The sequence below is a fragment of the Rhodamnia argentea genome, chromosome 6, assembly GCF_020921035.1.
Source record: "Rhodamnia argentea isolate NSW1041297 chromosome 6, ASM2092103v1, whole genome shotgun sequence".
In the NCBI taxonomy this organism is placed as follows: Eukaryota; Viridiplantae; Streptophyta; class Magnoliopsida; order Myrtales; family Myrtaceae; genus Rhodamnia; species Rhodamnia argentea.
Genome location: NC_063155.1, coordinates 22,837,341 through 22,843,576, shown reverse-complemented (window position 1 = coordinate 22,843,576; position 6,236 = coordinate 22,837,341).

Sequence of the window (6,236 nt, the reverse complement as noted above, 5' to 3'; positions counted from 1 at the left end):
GTATCTGAACAAGGAGTTCTTTAGACATGTTCTCATGAATTATTAATGCATAACATTATGCATCTATTTTACACTAACTAATTACATTAATGAATAATTTCACATAAGGTCTTAGATTCGAAAGGTCACATTGTGTTCCACTCATCGTCTAAAAATCCTAATGTGAAATTATTATTAATGTAATTATTTATACAAAATTGAGTTCATTAAAGTTACTAAAACTTTCTAGAACTCCCCACTTGATTAAAGCATGAATAATACAATATTTCATCAAATGCAAAGATATTAAATATTCATAACATAAAATATCTCATAAAACAAATAACTAATGAGTCTTTGAAAAAAATCACATAGAAGAGACCACCTAATAACCAAACCCAAAGAAATAACATCAATTACACTTAATCCTCGTCATGCAAAATGGGATAGACTCATAAAAAAACCTCAGGATGATCAAATGTACTAGACCGCCATGGGAACACTTTTGCAAAACCCTTAGGCTTGTGCCAGGTCGAATTCACCGCCAAAATCGATGTCTTCTTTGCCCCATCCTCCAAGTACCTTTTCTTCATAAAGTCTATAACCAAGTCCTTATATCAGTGTATGCCCTAATAGCCACAAGATCATCTATAATCTCCTGCCAAACTCTAGGTAAGGTGTTCTTCTTCATTAAACATAATCCGCGAATCTATCCAAATTTAGTGTTGTATCATCCCATTGACCTTCATAACATGCTCCAACATATTACCATCAACGTCTTAGTGATAATTGGTCAATTCCGTTCTAAACGCCTCGATGTTCCTTCTTTGTTCTTGCGTCTTTGGAACTCTGGGAGCTTGATACCCTTGTACCACCATTTTGTAATGAATACAGAACACAAAGATTATATGTAATCCATGATACAACAAATAAATTGCATACGTTCAAACAAAATTCTAATTCGATTATAAATACAATATAAATATTTTTTTTTTTTTTTTTAAATAAAAACCTTTCCCCCCCCCCCCCCCTCCTCCTCCTCCTTTCGTCCCCGAGGGTTTTTTTTTTTTTTTTCTTTTACCCCTCTCTTTGCTTGGTTTTTTTGTGGTTGGGGTTTTTTTTTTTTTTTTTTTCCTTTCTCCCCCTCCCCCCCCCCCCGGGGGGGGGGGAGGGGTTTTTAGGTTTTTTCCTTAAATCAATGGCGTGGACTCTCCCAAGTCCTACCTCGCGTGACATTGGATTTCTTTTAGTGATTAGCAAACTAAAATGCTATTAAGAGTCGCCACTAGCCTATTGGGGTCGGCTAGAAACCAATCGAGACACGGAGGGTTATCTCGTTCCTCGCAACCGAGCTTCTAGTTCGGGGACTTGTTTACGCTAATTAGAAAATTAACGCCCTTTGGTACCTAACCGTTGGTATTCCCTAAGGTGACCATACATTCATATCATTTTAAATTTATCGGGTATCTAACCAGGTATTAAATGATCATGCATAATGTTTTTCTGTCATTTCATGCAATTACCTATTTATCCTTAACCTTGCATACGACGCGAAGGTCGAATTACAATCGACACGGACATGTCTTCAATCAACCAATTTTAGGCTTAAAATTCACATTAGGGAAAAGGTCAAAGAGCATTTTCTAATTTTCTGAAATTTTATGATTTTTTTAATTTTTATCTATTTTTTGATTTTTGATTTTTTTTTTTTTTTTATTAATATTTTATTAGAGGGAACCGGGCCCGGGTCGGGTTCTCAGACCCGGGCCTAGATCAGGTCATTCGAACCAAGCCGGCCCAGGAGAGAGGACCAGAAACGGGCCCAGTTGGCACAAAGGATTTTTGCCCACATTCCCCCACTCAAAATGGGCCCATACATTTCTTGGTCCAGCTTCAGTTAGGCCTTGAATTTCGCCGAGCCTTGAAACACTATAACTTCAGACACAAAGCCCAATAGTCCTTCTTTTCTTTCCCCCAGCCCACACGCTACTCATTTCCGGAACAAAATAGCACAGGCCCAATCTTCTTTTCTTTTCCCGAATTGGGCTTCAACATTTTTTTTTCTTTGGTCCAGCCTCTTCACGCCCAAGCCAGCTTCTTTTTTGAACAAAACAAAAAAGGCCCAGAAGTTTTTCTTTTCTTTTCTTCTTCACCAGTCCACTACTCTTCTCCTTTTATTTTTTCTTTCGCCAGCCCACTTCTCCTTCTCCTTTTATTCCCACGCCAGCCCAACTTCTCCTTTTCTTCAGCCTTCAACTTGGGCCCAACACTAACCAAATAACAACAAAAAGAAACCCCAAACAAGACCAAGACCCAACCCAGCCTTACTTTTTCTCCTGTTCACCCATCTTCTTCGTGGAGGAACCTCTACTTTTCTGCGACATCGACGGCGACGCAACTCTTTAACACCAACGACCTTTGCTCGCCTCGCCACTGCACCGTCGGGAATCGTTCACCACCGCTAGCCTGCCAGACTTCCCTAGGCGCCAAACGGTTCTGCTCGAGCTGGTGTCGCCGTGCATGACGTTTGCATCGCCTCCGCCTGAGCTCGAATCATTTCTATTCACCCTCGCGTCGCCTTCGTTCGGACTCGCGTCGCCTATGTTCGGACTCGCGTCGCCTTCGTTCGGACTCGCGTCGCCCTCGTGTCGCCTAAGTTCGGACTCGCGTCGCCTAAGTTCGGACTCGCATTGCCTTCTTTCGGACTCGCGTCGCCGCAATTCGCTCGAGCACGACGCAGATCTTCCGACGTCACCAGCCCACAGTCACTGCACCACTATTGGTTCGAGCTCACACGCCGCCTTCGCTCCGTCGACGCCGAGTGGTTGCGAGCATCGTCCATATCTTCTCACCCAAAAACTCTTCGTTTATTTTTCTCTTCCTTGCGTATCTACAACACTCAGCGCTCGTATCACCATGATGTCTCCTTGTCAGCCAAGACTCCTTCTATTCACTGCGCCCTTTTCTTCTTCTTTTTTTTCGTTCAAACTAAAGCACTCTGTTTCCTCAAGCACTTGGTCTACGTCTCGCTCTTCTTCCTTTAGTCCAGACTAATAGGTGACGGAAACTGAATGGCGACTGGGAAAAGCTAGAGAAATGCTTAAGTACTTAATTAGTCAGTAGAGTATGAGGAACAAGCGTGAACCCAGGTGCAAAAAAAAAAAAATGATCTCAACTCATGAACCCAAAAAACAGGGGATTAACAGGGACAAGCAATGCGAGGGCTGGCCTAAGATCGGCTATCAAAAGCAACTATAGCAGAGTACATGCCATGGGAATTTAACTAGAGAACTCGCCGGACCGGACAAGCTAACAGCCCCCAACCCGGCGAGTTTGCAGGCGCGAAACAGAGCACTACATGGCCGAGGGAGTACTAACCTGTTTTCGAGTTGAAACAACTGCGAAAGAATGTGCGACGACGAATGGGCGGCACAAAACTTTCTCCTTCGTTCGTGCGGGTCACTTCTGTTTTAAATAGAGATCTCTTTTTCCTCTTTCAAGCCTTGATCTCCCCTTTTCCTTCTCTGACCGAGCCTGCAACTCCAACTCCCTCTCCCTTTCTCTATTTCCTCTTCATTGTTTTGAACCGAACCAGCCAACATTAGCCTGCCGCTCTCTCTTTCTTTTATGCTTATCTTGCCTCCTTCAGCAAGTTTCATCACGTGGACGGGAGTGAATCCCGCTTGATGTGGACGTGGGTTGGTGAATAGCCACGTGAAGTGCACGGTGAAAATGTGAATGACGTGCGTGTGTGCAGGGAAGAGTCATGTGAGAGACCAACGTGAGTGGACTCAAGAAGGAAAAATAAATGAGAGATGAACTTTGGGGGAATGTGGGCTGAAGAGGAAAAGAGAAGGAAATGGGCTGAAGGAGAAAAAGAAAGGAAGATGGGCTACGGGAAATAAAAAGGAGGAGGTGGGCCGTCTGCTCGGGGGGAAAAGGAAACCCAATTGGGGCTGGCCCGCGTGGGCCTACTCCGCGCGAGAGGAAAAGAAAACGTGGGCCGAGCTCGCACGGGCAACCTTGACTGGCCCGATCCAATTTTTTTTCTTTCTTTTTTTTTTATATAAAAAAACGAAATAAAATAATAAAATAAAATTTGATTTTTGATTGATTGATTTTTTTTTTATTCTATAGTACAACAAGAAAATATGCATATTCAATAGCTCATCATTTCATTTTTTCATTTGGCTCTCTTTCTCTTTCTTTCTTTCTTCTTTTTTTTTAAAAGTAGTTATATATTTTTTTTCTTTCCTATTTCACAATAAGACAAAAATAAATTAGACGTATTCTCATCTAACGAATAATAATAATAATAATAATAATAATAATAATAATGATAATAATAATAATAATAATATGGGATCGCCAAAATTAGGTGTCAACGGGTCCCATGCCGGATCTCGGGTTGGGTTAGAAACCAGGTCGAGTCGGAGGCTGGGTCTGATAATCGATCGCTGACGTCAGCATACACGTCGCGACGGTTCGTGACACGTGCCGTGCATGAGGCCCACGTGCAGGCGCCCCCTCCGGCGCTTGTCGGCATGTGTGGCCTTCTACGTGTCGTCTAGTGTCGCGTTGATGATACGAGTCTAATGATATATTGAAAATTAATTTTTACTAATGGAAACTACGCGTAAAGATGACATGTTGCTGTGGCGTTGAGGGACCGCTGAAAATGTTTTGCTTTAGTTACATGTTGCATAATTTCATGTCACTTGAAAGCTCGTGCATTATTAGGGGATGATTTTTCAATCGAAAATGGCATGCGACAAGACACAACATTAAACTAGGAATTAGATATTTGGATTTGGTACCAAGAACGTGATTAACTTCGGCAAATCACAACCATATCAATTGGTCAACTATGCCAAGACAATGTCTCATCCCTCTTGCATGTATAATGCAATATTCAATATCTAATCTTATGATATATTTCCTCTTATTCATTATCATTTTTCTCGACGGCATTCGATTCTCCAAGATCACTTTGACTTGCACCCTAGTTTGACTTTGACACAGTTGCTCGTGCTGGAAGATCGAAATCATCCAATTAACGTAATGGAACACATTATTGTACTTGCTTTGAACACGTTTATACTTGGAAAAAGAGCACAAGTAATTAAATAAGTAATTCATCACTAGCTGTCACTTTTATAAAAAAAAAAAAAGGACCGACGGCAAATGGTGACGGTGTCTTTTCTATAATTTGCTATTAGTCTAACTAATGTGGAATCGGCCTTCCCTATGTCCACCTCTTCCAGATAAGATATTAAGCTAATATGATTGCTAAATTATGAGATTATCCACCGAATTTTAGTGGCATATGTAAATCAGCAATAATGAGCTTTCACATATGATTGTTATTTGTTATTGTTTCTAGGTAAGCAAGCAATCTTGAATTGAATAAACAACGACAACTCATGTCTCCCGCTACAAGTCCAATGAAGCAACTCAAAAACACACTAAACCTCTACTCTTACAAACAATTTGCTGCAATTGGTTATAATTTCCAACATTCCCGTCAAGCTACCATCATGAGAGAAATCTTGTTTACCTTTGCTCGAAAAATCAGGACAAAATTTTGGAATGCAAACATATTTTTTGGTACCTAATGAATTACGCAACTGGAGGCACTAGTCCGTAGCATTCCGTGCGAGTTCGAGCGTCAAGATTACGAAGACCCTTTTGTCTTTCGTAGGATTACGAGAAGCCCATTAAAGCTCATCCCCTCCAGTAAGTCATCCGGTCTTCTGCCGACCGCGTCGATGAAACTGTTCGATCGATGATCCACTTCTCTCTATACCTAGAAGACTAAGCCCTCAAGAGGAACCCATTTTCATTTCAAAAAGTTGTGGAAGACGACACGCTCGTCTGCCAAAAGCTCAGGGCCAGCAAGCAAGGAGGATCGAGTCTTCACCAAGACACATTCCTGCACAACATCCTCCAATTTGCCTAAATGCAATGCCCATCTATGGTGTCATCGTTAAAAAAAATTCAGAACACCATTTCTTTTTTATTAATTTATTGATGGGAAAAAAATTTTCATTTTGAGTTTTTAAAATTAGGGTTTGTTGTAATTTTAGTTCATCCAGCCGTCGAGCACCTCACCCCCTCTCTCTCTCTCTCGGCGACTTGTTCATACGGCAACTCAAGTCAAGATGGCCCGAGAGAGGAAGAACTGAGATCCTTTGTGCGAAGCCAAGCCAACCAAGCACCCATCGTTAAAAGATGATAATAAATTTTTGGATTTTGGT